At 48.1% G+C, this 12251-nt stretch overlaps 1 protein-coding gene across 4 annotated transcripts in view; it reads right to left on the bottom strand.

Annotated features, from left to right (window-relative positions):
* LOC146839065 (uncharacterized) overlaps positions 1-7696 on the bottom strand; it is a 502432-nt gene extending 494736 nt beyond the window's left edge. For all 4 annotated transcript variants that reach the window (XR_014960773.1, XR_014960772.1, XR_014960775.1 and 1 more), the window contains exon 1: positions 7368-7696. The gene's annotated coding sequence lies outside the window, so the exon portion shown is untranslated. The remainder of the gene's footprint in view (positions 1-7367) is intronic.
* Positions 7697-12251: the final 4555 nt, after the last annotated feature.

Raw genomic sequence — 12251 nt, 5'->3', positions numbered from 1 at the left:
TATGGGTGACGTCACAATCTCTTCCGTCCTGCACGTAGTGTTGCATCAGTAGATGTTCCAAGACAGCACTTTACTTCACAGAGTCTTCAAATAACAAATGCATTCCGATGCCTTAGTTCACGAGCACATAACTAATTGGAAGTTCACACTTGCAAACAATGATTTATAAAAAGAAGACCCAGGGGTGGCGCAATCAGTCCCCGGAGACAGGAAGCATCCTATTGCCTTAGTGCATTGCTGGTATCGGCTGCCAGACGCCTCTGTGCTGTAGAGATAGACGATGTATGCTCAATGACTGGATGAAAAGATTACTGGACACAGGTGTCCGGTCTGGGAAAACTCTGCCTCGTTTGCATGAGCAGTAAACACCGAAATCACAACAGGGTGGGAGCTGGGAGTCCCTGCACCATGGAAGAGGTTCAACATCTTTATCCTTCACTGTTTTCAAAGAAAGGGCCATCCTGCAACCAGACACAGCAGGGTGATCGGTGTTTGTAGAGGACTCCAACCTCACTGATAGTGAAAGTAGCATTATCGATTTATGGCCCTAGCCTCTTGGCTCAGACCCTGCCTTGATGTTGTTTGTTTTTATTGTTCTGCGCAGGGGGCTTGTGCTCACGTGGCCTTTCTTCTGCATCTATTCAGCGCATCGGCATACACCTCACACTGGCACCAACACGCATTAGAATGGACGGTTATTTCCGATTCACGTCTTGCACCTCTCCTGCCTTGCGTAAACCCCGCAGTCACCCGCCTGTTCTGTATATGACGGAACTTTCTTTTGCAAACCTCCATCGTATTGAGATGCAAGAAAGGCGGTGAATTATCTAAAGGCAAATGATACGGATGAGCTGGAGGCGGATGAGCAAACACATTTACAGGGAGAGCCGAGCCAAGGGTCTGGCCGAGCCCTGAAAACGTGTGCTATGTAAATCATGCAATTAAACATCATGTAAAATATGATAAAGTTGATCCATAACTTTATAGCACTGCACTGAGAAGCACTTATTAAAAGTGATAGTTTTTACACATAAACCATTAGTACACTAAGAGGAAAGACAGTGGTCATGTAAACCCTGTTTCTGGCCCAACTTATTATAGAGCAAAATTATAGACTATTAAATCAAGCACAATAGGTTTCTGTACAGTTGGTATTCTGAACTCACACATTTGAAACTGCTTTCATACACGATAGATGAAGAAACACGTTTTGGTGAAACAAAATATTTGCCTAAGAACACACAATTTAAGCGAGGAAGCTGCAGTTTATCTAGGTTTCACTTTGTACAAAGTAGTCAGGAAATGCATACATATTTGTCTTTCCTTATGTTAAGTCTTTGTTTTTAATACTTTGTGCATATTTTTGCATTTTTATATATCGTGAACTCGTCCTGAGGTCCTAATTGAAGCGCTTTACATGGGCACCAGCTACATTATACAAGGTCACACATTCACTGCGTACAGGCATGGGAAGATAAAGTGATTTGGCCAGATCACAGGATTTTGAGCCAAGGCCGAGAATCAAATCTGGTTCCCCAGTTCCAACGTTGGCATGCACTGGCAGTAACGCCACACAATACGTCAACCTTAGTATGAACAATCCACAAAATTCTACACCTTTGTAGAGGCCATGCAATATTAGAACAAAAGACTAAACCAGTGTTGTGTTTCTGCATCTGAATTCCTTTGGAAATACACATTCCTAGAACAGGCTTCTCCAACGAGTAGCTCATCAGCTACAGGTAGCCTTCCTGCTACCTGTAAGTAGGCTCCCGTGTGCAGCTCAGCCTACTAAATAGAAGCTTTTGCCTGGGTGATTTTATGTATACCAAAATTGAGAGAGTATATTTGAGATAAAAAATATACTTATTCTCAGAACTCATAAGCTGCCATATGGAGATATATGGCTGAATTTGCCAAAATATATTTAAATTGGATATTTAAGTAATAAGTCATATAGCACTGGTGAGACTTTTTACAAATGTTATTACCTTGGTACCAGAGGAACTGCTGCTATGGTTGGTATATTTTACTCATGTAGAGACAGTCCATATTGACAAAGCCCTTTTTAGGTCTTGCCTGAGCCAGCGCATGCGCGATCTCAGGCGAGACATTTAGTAAGTAGGTTTTCAGAGTCCAACTACTGAATTTTGCTGGCCTAAAGCTTGCGTTCACGCGAGCATGAACGTACACAGCAGCTTTCAGCGCCCGAGGCGCCATCTGTAGCGTGATTACTTTCACTTTTGGCGCTGCTGCCCGCGTACCACTCGCGTGTTTCCCGGCACGCGCGCACCCCTGCTTTCACTTCTGCCGTCTTGTTTCACATTCCATCCAATTCCACTCTTCCTGCCCTATCTTCCCCTGGATATTTACTCCCTCGGATTCCTGAACTAACCTTGTTCTATTTATCGCCAACAAAATACATTTTCAACTGATACCTGATCTGTTCGTTTCTCTTTGCAACTTTCGAAAGCAGCTGAATAATTTTATAACTCTTGCTTTTATGTTGCGAGTCGGTTTTCCTCCATGATTGACGGTATTTTGTACTACCCTTCCTTTTAACACGTGGCCCTACCTATTCCCTGACAATGCTACCACCTGTGCATATTTGTATTTACATTCATATAGCGCTTAGCGCTTACTATGCAACTTAGGCAAAGGGCACGTTGCATTTCAGTTCAGACGCCAACTATGGTGCCACTAGCAGTGGGAGGCAGAAAAAGCGACACGGATTGCCCTTGTGGCCTTTGTGTGTGCCACTGCAGTGCTCAGTGCAGTCCTGTTTTTAGGTATGTTGCTTTTATGTTCAACCAAATATGCAACAATGTGGCTACTGGAGTACTAGAAATCTAGCAGAAATCAGCCAGGCATCAGATGGGTACTAAATGAAGAATTATGTATACTAGTGTATTATCCACCTCCAGACTCATCAGACAAAGCCTAAACCCACAAAATAAAGGCACATTCCTTGGCCCTATTAAGCTCGTGCTTGCAGCATAGTGATGCAAGGGAAGGCTTTAATAGCATGAGACCCCAAGCCTGTCCACCCATGCATTGTTTTTCAGTTTAACCCCTGGCTATCCTGCCAGTACCTACAAAAAGCGCTCCAAGACCACTTCGGGTCGAGTCTGCAAGAAAAGCTTTGTGTGTGTTTGAGGACCAGCCCCCTGGGAGCTCCAAGTTCTGGCAAATCAAGCAAAAGCTTATTGCTCCAACTGGGTACGTCTGTGCCTTCCATGCAGTGTGGGGTAGACCGAACACAGAAGCGAATCTACACATGGCAAACCTCTGGTCCGATGCCTTCTAGCAGTTAATCAAGGTATCAATACATTTCTGACAAAACAATCATTATTACTAATATGCTTGCATATTCATTTATTTAATGTTTTTTTTTTTACAGCATATGAATTGTCTCCCGTTGTTGATTTACCCCAAACTTTAATATCTTAAATGACGAATGTAATAAATAATGTGCTGCCTGGCTAAAAACGTATAAGGTCCCAAAGGCGAGACCTATTGGCTATGCCAATGCTTGTTTATATAGCGCGAACTAGACCCGAGACATCGGGTATCAGAGTGCTTTACATGAACACCAGTTTCGTTACATGAGGACACAATTATTTTTGTTAGGCACTGGGAGATTGAGTGATTTGCCCAGAATCACAGGAGGTTGAGCGTGGTTGCTGAGACTCAAACCTGGTCCCCCAGCTTCGACGTCAACCGCTCTAGCCCTAAAAAGGCAGCTTTGGATTGCTATTACATCCTCAGTGCGAACAGAAGGAAGAAATTTGGGAGCTAATAGGTAGTCTATATTAGCAAATCAGTCGGAGTGGGGGGCAGCAAAGGGTAAAAAAAATGAACAACGACTGAAGCAAATGAATTAGCCTCTTCTGCATACATCTACAAAAGAAAATAGACTGGGTGCTAGAGCACGAGATAAAGACTTAAGACAGGTTTTCAAATCAACAACTAAATACAACGATAATATATTCAAAACTCCACGAAGAGCAATGACACGTAGGGCATAACTGTATGCCCCAGAAACAGAGGTTACGATAAAATCTGGGAACCACAGCTTGCATCACATCTCCTAGGAAAACCATAACAGCTGTGTAATTATCCTGGTGGGAGTCCGCGGATGCTTAACCGCTTCGCAGCGGCGGACATTCCGCCGCGGTGCGGAAATCAAATGACGCATGCGCAGTTTGGCCAGCCGTCCTCCGCACACGCCAAATGTGACGTTGGTGGAAAAGGTTAAGAGAAAACAAAACACTTGTTAGCAACTCCCCAAACCCACTTAGCTTCCTGTATTCCACAAAAGGTCTTGCACACAAGATAGTCAATGATCGTAAAATCTTAACTTATTAGTAGGTGATTATGTGGAGTTTTTGGATAGTCCGGCTGTCAGAATGATACGGCCCCCTCTCCAAAAGGCTGAAGTGCATACCTTAGAGAGCATCTTGTACTTGTGCTCCGGAATAACAGGCTGCTTCCAGATGTTATTAGCGCACGTCTGAAGGAGGAGGGGTCATCGGAGCAGTGTCATCCAGGGCATCATCGTAAAGTGAATACCACAAGCAGAGAAACTAAAGGCAGCAAACCTATTAGTGCGGAGGGTAAAGGAAGCGTTGATAACCTTCAGTGGTAAGTGAGGAAACGCGCAGGGAAGTATTTGAAAAATGAATAATACGCACACAAAAATTACGACTGCCAAGATCTCTCACTTATACATTAGTTAAAGAAACTAATTAATGGCAGTATAGATTAAGACCACACGTCTTGCGCATAAATAAAACAGGAAAGACAGAGGCATAGTCACCTTGTTCCTATGACGTAGTCCTCTAAATCGAAACATACCCTCCAGTCAGTTCAAGGACCGCACCCCAGTATGGCAAAGAAGATGGAGCAGGGCAGACTTATAACCTGATCATTTTCAAAGACAAAAATACCCCAACTTTTGGCTCTTTTTGAAGCATATAGGCACTTTGAAAACATACTTTAAAGATCAAGTACATGAAAACATCTCATGCCAGGTTGTTAGCACATAACTCAAACGACAGCGATTAGTGGTGTAACAATCTGAACGCATGCCAGGCTTACAATTAGATAAACGTCGACTGGCCATAAATTTGAGGTTATTTGTTTTTCTAGGGGAAAGAGGTGCTCTTTTTTCAAACGGGTTCTCTTTCTTTGAAGGCTATAACTGGGAAACAAGAAAGGGGGGAGGAGACTAGAGGCACAGGAACCACATCAAGCCGGAGAGGGAAGAGTGGAATGGAACCTAGATAGGAGATAAAATAATTTACCAGGAATATCAGGCTGTGGTGATGTCTTGATATCGCAAAGATCCAGACCCTCTCTGGAATACCAGAATATGAGTTACCTGCCACCCGGAAGAAAAGTTGTTGTTGTTGTTTCTTTAATCAGCAGAAACATAGTTTACCTAAAACACATGAATATGTAAAAACAACCCAACCACACGCAAACCATTCAAGCAACGAGGCACGACAAGCAGATTTGACCATCCTGCTAAGCGAACTGCCAGCAACGAAATGTACTGCTGTTAACAATTAAGGACACGCACAACTAAAACCAAAGGCAAAAGAGATAAATAGGGCCGCCATGTGGGAAAAAGCACACGGATAAGGTTTCAAACAGGGACCAGACACGCAGAGTGTTTCCCTAGCAGGAGCGAGCAGCGGCGCCATCTGTTTCGAAAGCGCGAGCAAGATAATTGAAAACAGATGGCGCCGCTGCTCGATCCCGCAAGGGAATCGCCAAACGTGCACGAGTGTCAATAGAGAACAGTGCAAAACATGCACGAGTTTAAACAAAAGTCCTGAGCGATTCCAAGAGGTCCCTCCTATGCAACGCTTGCGTGCGGCGTAGGCGAGACCTAAAAATATTTGCAGCAAGCACCAGGTCACGTCCCAGATCAGCCAAATTAAAAGATGCTCATGTGGACACACTTGTGTCAAATATCATTTATAGATGCGATCAGCAAATGGGTAAAGTCTGTGGTTGCAGTGCCCCAGGAGAAAGGTAAGAGCATGCAACTTGAGATTCGCCGACTACAGCGGCATTCAGAATCATGCCTGAAGCCTCCAAAAGCAGCCCGCCGGAACCTGAGGAATTGAACAGCTCTGAGGTGCAAGCTGCAACAGTCTTTAGTCTACAGACCTGAGGACGTGTGACTGGCAGCCCCAAGGCCACGACGAGTCTCCAACAGCCTGGTCGCAAAGCATTGGATTTATTTAGGCATTTTTCTATAGCGCATACTTTAAACAGAGGTGTCAGAGCGCTTTACAATAGAGCGAAGTATATAGGATTAGATATTATGGTAACATATTTACAGAGTATAAATCTGCTAAAAATTACACAATGCAAACTAAAGTTGGAGCGATTAGGGTTCCAAAAAAAACACATTCCACAACTGAAGCGTAAGAACAAACTAGTTCTCCAGTGAGGAACATGAAACAGTCAGTTATTGTTAGCCGTGTCTTTGGAAGAGAAGAGTTTTAAGGTCCCTTTCGGAAGATGCGGAAACAGCTGGCAGTGCGAAGGTATGGAGGAAGTGAGTTCCAAATTCTGGTCGCACAGGTGGCGTGCATGAGAACCATACGGCCGCCCGCTCACAACCTAAGTTCTGTCTTGGGTGGTAAGAATGCCAGCGAGAGCGCAGCAGAGCCCGGCCTGGCCGGACCCGCCTCCTGGCAGAGGAGGGTGCATTCATGTGCACTCTGGAAATAAACATTCAATGCCTCCAGGCTGTGAGGGTTTATTGTTTTGACCCAGCCCTCACACCGACTGACCCCACCCCCACATTCAATGCCCCCCTCCCATTGACAGACCCCACCCCCACCCACTGACCCAGCCCCACATCCACAGACCACGCCCCCACTGACCAACCCCCCCTGGACCCCACCCACTGACCCCACCCTCATACCGACTGACCCCGCCCCCACATTCAATGCCCCCCTCCCATTGACAGACCCCACCCCCACCCACTGACCCAGCCCCACATCCACAGACCACGCCCCCACTGACCGACCCCCCCCCGACCCCGCCCTCACACCGACTGACCCCGCCCCCACATTTAATGCCCCCCTCCCATTGACAGACCCCACCCACTGACCCCGCCCCACATCCACAGACCACGCCCACACTGACCGATCCCCCCCACCCACTGACCCCGCCCTCACACCCACCCCCACATTCAATGCCCCTCCCATTCACAGACCCCGCCCCCACTAACCTAGACTCCGCCCCCACTGACCCCGCCCCTCCCATTCACAGACCCCGCACCCACTGCAGTTCCCATACTTGGCTTAATGTACTTCGACCGCTGCCTCGAGGCCATTTCTTACCTTAACTCTCTTGTGCGTTCGCTCCGTGAGAGGAGTGGCCTGAGGGAGGAGCGGCCTGGCCCTGAGGGGACCCACCGAGGGACTCCGGCTCTGAAGGCGCCGCAGGGACAACAAACCGCGCGCGGGACAAGAGCCACCTTGGTGATCCTACAGCTGCGCATGCGCAGGACACGCGGTTTGTCACAAGTACGCATGCACAGGATTTCTTTACTTTTGACTGCGCATGCGCTAAGAATACCAAAACACATGAAACTGTAAGATTGTGTCACTGAGTATTGAGCAGCCTCGCAGGGAGAGCACTGCCTGTACAGAGTCTAACCGAGAGAGGACGCAACCAGGACCGTCAACACTGTCTACCATCACACACAAGAAAGCCCCAGGACTGAACTATGAGTGCGGGTTAAAGAGAGATTGTGGATTAACAAGCGCGCATGCGCCGAGGACAGACACTGCCTGCCGCAGCAACTGCGCATGCGTTGAGGACAGACACTGCTTTCCCCAGCGGAGCACGAGGTTCCTCGCTCCAAAGCAATCACTGCTCTGCCCCCTTACACTCAACAATAACTGGTCAGCTCATATATAAAACCAAAACCTTTATTGCAGTCTAGTACTACTACTCTTATTCTGTATAGTGCTGCTAGAAGGACAGGGGCACTGTCTGCCCCACTCACGTCATGTGACTGGCTCTCTCTTTGTTTGCTCCCAAAGAAGCCGACATGTTTGCGGGGCTGACAACCTCGCGGCCCTGAAGGCTGTGACGTCATCAGCTCGGCAAAGTCCTAGCTGCGAGGCGCAGTCTCCACCCCCTGATGGCCACCAGCCACCACTGCACTCTGGGAGCCCAAAGTGGGGGGGGGGGGGGGCAAGGACAGGCAGCAGAACAGGGGTGTAGTTACAAGGCGTTGGACTCACAAGAGGAAGAGTCATGAAAGGCGAAGTCTGACAGTCGAGATACACATTTAGGGCCAGATGTACCACAGTGTTTTGCGGTCGCATAAAGGTAGTCAACCCTTTTGCGGCCACATAAACTGGTGGTGGTATGTACCAACGCTATTTTGTGAGTCACACACTCGCAAACTAATGTTTGCGACTCGCTATTAGGAAGGGGCGAGCCAAGAGCGTCCTTTCCTAATAGCGAGTCCAAATGGTATGTACCATTGTTTACCACCTATTTCAAGTAGGTGGTAAACATTTGCATAAGTGCACAGATGTTATAGATAAAACATGAAAACCGAACTCAAAACTAGTAACAGCAGCATAGTTCGACTTTTGGAAGTGCTCCCCTCACCATGTCCCTCCCGTCTCACTCCCGCCGTCCCGTGGCTCTCCGCAGGCCAACACCACCATCCAGACTGCAACGTCTCCGTAAGGGCGCCTCCCCCGTGCTCAGGTCGCCTCTCTGGGCTGTCCCCCACAGCTTGTGTCAAGGCCCGGAGTAGTCCCTCCCATTGTGTCGCAATAGGTGTCTTCCGGAGTCCCAATGTTTCCTCTCACAGAATGGCTATTCCCTCTGCTTTGGCCCATGCTAGAAGTGAATACCTCCATGTCCGTATGTGCGGCGGGTCTTGCGCTTTCCACCTCTTAGTCAGTAGTAATAGCTTAGCTACCACTAAACCCAAGTCATGAAAGCGAGAGGAGACTTTTGTGGCCGGGGTTCTGCGAAAATGATGTAACAGGTAAACAGGCCATTCAAAGGGTATGATGCGGCCTATACATGCGCGCAGCGCCTCCCCGACAGCCCACCAATAGGGATATATCTTGTGACAGCTCCACAGCATGTGTACTAATCCAACCCCCAATTTTGTGCAGCGACGACAGACCGCATCTGCACAGTGAAAGTACCTGTTTATTTTCTCGGGTGTGAGGTATGCTCTGTGGACTATAAACAGTTGTATTTGGCGGAACCTCATGTTTCTGGGTATGCGCGTTGGGCTCTTTAGTATCTTATCCCATTCCCTATCCTCTAGTGGTCGCTCCAGGTCCGTTTCCCATTCTCGGCATAGTGGTTCCAGACTTATTGCTGCGTGCATACGTAAGGAAGCCGCAAACCATTGAATCAAGTGCCTGCCACGCCACATAACGTAAAGATATTGTATGGTGAGGTGCCGGTTCGGTTCCTCCAAAATGTCCCCCCATGTAGAGGTCAGTGTCGCAATCAGGGAGCGGCGACGCAGGATTTGCCCCGGTGGCAGCCCCGTCTCTTCAACCAGAGATTCATATGGTATAAGTGTGCCGTCCCCGTACAGATCTCCCAAAGTCTGTATGTCAGCTTCGCGCCATTCCGCAAGTTCGAGAGGTGTAAGCACCCCAGACCCGCTGGGGGAACCCTCTAGTGGTATGGCCGGTGCGTAGGGGACTAGCGCTCTGGTGAGGTATAAACTACGACAGTAGCATTTATAAGCCACCGCCATGAGGAGCGGTGCCTGCGTTGGGGCTTTAACGGCTGGGTGAAAGAGTTTAGTAATATAGTCCAGAGAGAGGGGGGAGTTGTGGTCGCAGTGTCTTCACGGCCTCTGTCTGCTAGCCGGCGGGCTATCCACTGTACTTGTGCAGCCAAAAAGTAATGCTCAAAACAAGGCGCAGCAAGGCCTCCCTGATCAGTGGGCAAGTACAACTTAGTCAATGCTATCCTGTGGCGCGCGTTGCCCCAAAGGAAGTCCCTAAGTAGTTTTAGTGAGCGTGGTAAAGAAGGCCGCTGGGATATATATTGGCAGGTTGGCGAAATAGTACAGAAGGCGGGGAAGGATCACTATCTTGGATAATGCTACCCTGCCAGTGACTGTTAGGGAGAGCGTTTTCAAGAAGTGTACTTGCGATTTGATGGCTGTCACAGCACGTCCCAGATTACCATCAATAAGGTCCGCCGGCTGACGATATATCTGGATTCCTAGATAGCGGAAAGTATCAGCTTTCCACTGCACCCTTATACCGTCCAAGATGTTGCCCAGATCTTGAGTGTCCCCCCGGAATGCGTAAAGGCAGGACTTGTTGGCATTTACTCTGAGTGCCGAAAGAGAGGCGAAGTCACGTAATGTGTGCGCCAGCTGAGTTGGTATATTTCCCACATCCCTCACGAAGACCAAGAGGTCATCTGCGTACAGCGACACCTGATGTATCGCGTCTCCCAGGGGTATTCCATCTCCCAGCATCGCTCTTAGTGCCGCTGCCAGGGGCTCAATTACGAGCGCAAACAAGAGGGGTGAAAGCGGGCACCCCTGCCTGGTGCCCCTGCATATTGCTATGGCATCAGAAATGTATGGCCCCGTTCGCACCCTAACAGTGGGATTTTTGTATAATAGGTCAACCATCTGGAGGAATCCCAAGCCCAGCCCGTACCGCGCTAATACCGCCGCAGGGTAGCTCCACTCCAGATAGTCGAAGGCCTTCTCGAGATCCAGCACAAGGCATCCTACCCTGGGCCACTCCTGAGGTTCTGTAGCAATCCGAACCCGTGAATTCGGTATCACAGTACTGACACGATTTTGGTACCAATGAACTGCAAATGATCCATTGTATACGTGACAGTGTTTTCGCTGCACAACTAGCATGAATTCACTGGAAAATAGGACATTCTCTCGTAAACGCCATGGCACCCATTTTAGTTACGGCATCCATCTTGTTTCTTGCCCTCACATAGTCAATGAACGGACGATGACCCCGGCAAGATCACCTTGTTAAGGACACGTAAACCCGAGCCCGAGAAAGGCTGACGCTGCATGACTCGGCAGAATCAAGCTGCCTCCCTTGCCTGAGGCCAGCCCTGCTATACTGGTTCTCGTGTCCGTTGTCCTCACTGAAAGGCCGAAGACGACTGCCCTGCCCGTTTATGATCCATAAACACCTCTTATCCTACATTTCAATCCTTTGCACCTGGCACTGCTCCTTTCCTTCTGGGCTTTTACAATGGGGAGGTTACGATTTTTATGATGGGGAGGATCGGGCGAAGAATGAAAAACTGTCGAGAGGACCTGATCGAATACCGAAAACCTACAACTAATCATTGTTTGATATTTATTTATTGTCTGTTTGGGATACCGGGTTGGGCATGAGAAATATTTGTGTAATGTTGCCCCGAGACATTTTTCTTGTATTTAAGAAGCGACCCACTTAATGCAATTTGAACAGTCTCCTAGATTCTGCCTCTGTGTGGTTCCTATGATTTCTGTATCCCTGCAGTAATAAACCTTGGTTTTTGACGCCGCCATCGAGAAGCCCGTGTCTCTGTTTATTTGTGCACCGAGACAGGAGGAACTCAGGGGTCTTCGGGTGTTGTTTCCCTGACACCTCTGGACTCTTAAAAGTCCAGAACCTCAAATTGGCGCCCAACGTGGGGCGACGTCATCCGGTACCGGTCCAAAGCCTGAAAAGTTCGAGAAGTTTCGTGTGAAGATTCCGGAGGGAGGTACCCCGCTTCATCGATCCCTGCATGTCGTAAAAGTGGCCCGACGATCTCTTCCACGAGGGTTCCCGTTCCCAGACGGCTACAGAGGACCGCTGCCTTGACTGTCGCCCTGTCTTGGACCCAAGGTGCAGACCTTAGTACGGCGAGACGTAGACGGGTTCTCTTTGGTGACGTCTTCCACATTTCAGTTAAGTATTAATTGGGTTGTGCTCAGTCTGGTTATTTGGATACGTTTGTTTTGGATTTGTAGATTATCATTGGTTGCTCTTGTTAGGATAATCTTTGTATTTGGTATTGGTTCATTTTGGTAGGCCTAAGTCCTCTGCGCATTTTGGTTGGAATTTGTCTTTGTAGTCATGATTAAGGGTAAAAATTGTTTCTTGTCCTTATTACGTTGCAACGGGGATTCCCGGTTGGAGGATTCGTGTTCGGTTCCTCCGATTGGAACTCCTACATATGAGCTCTATTGTAAACATGGTGTG

This window comes from Triturus cristatus, chromosome 4_2 (assembly GCF_964204655.1).
Source record: "Triturus cristatus chromosome 4_2, aTriCri1.1, whole genome shotgun sequence".
Classification (NCBI taxonomy): Eukaryota; Metazoa; Chordata; class Amphibia; order Caudata; family Salamandridae; genus Triturus; species Triturus cristatus.
Note: the sequence above shows the minus strand (reverse complement) of the source record. Positions and strands in the feature narration are given on the sequence as shown.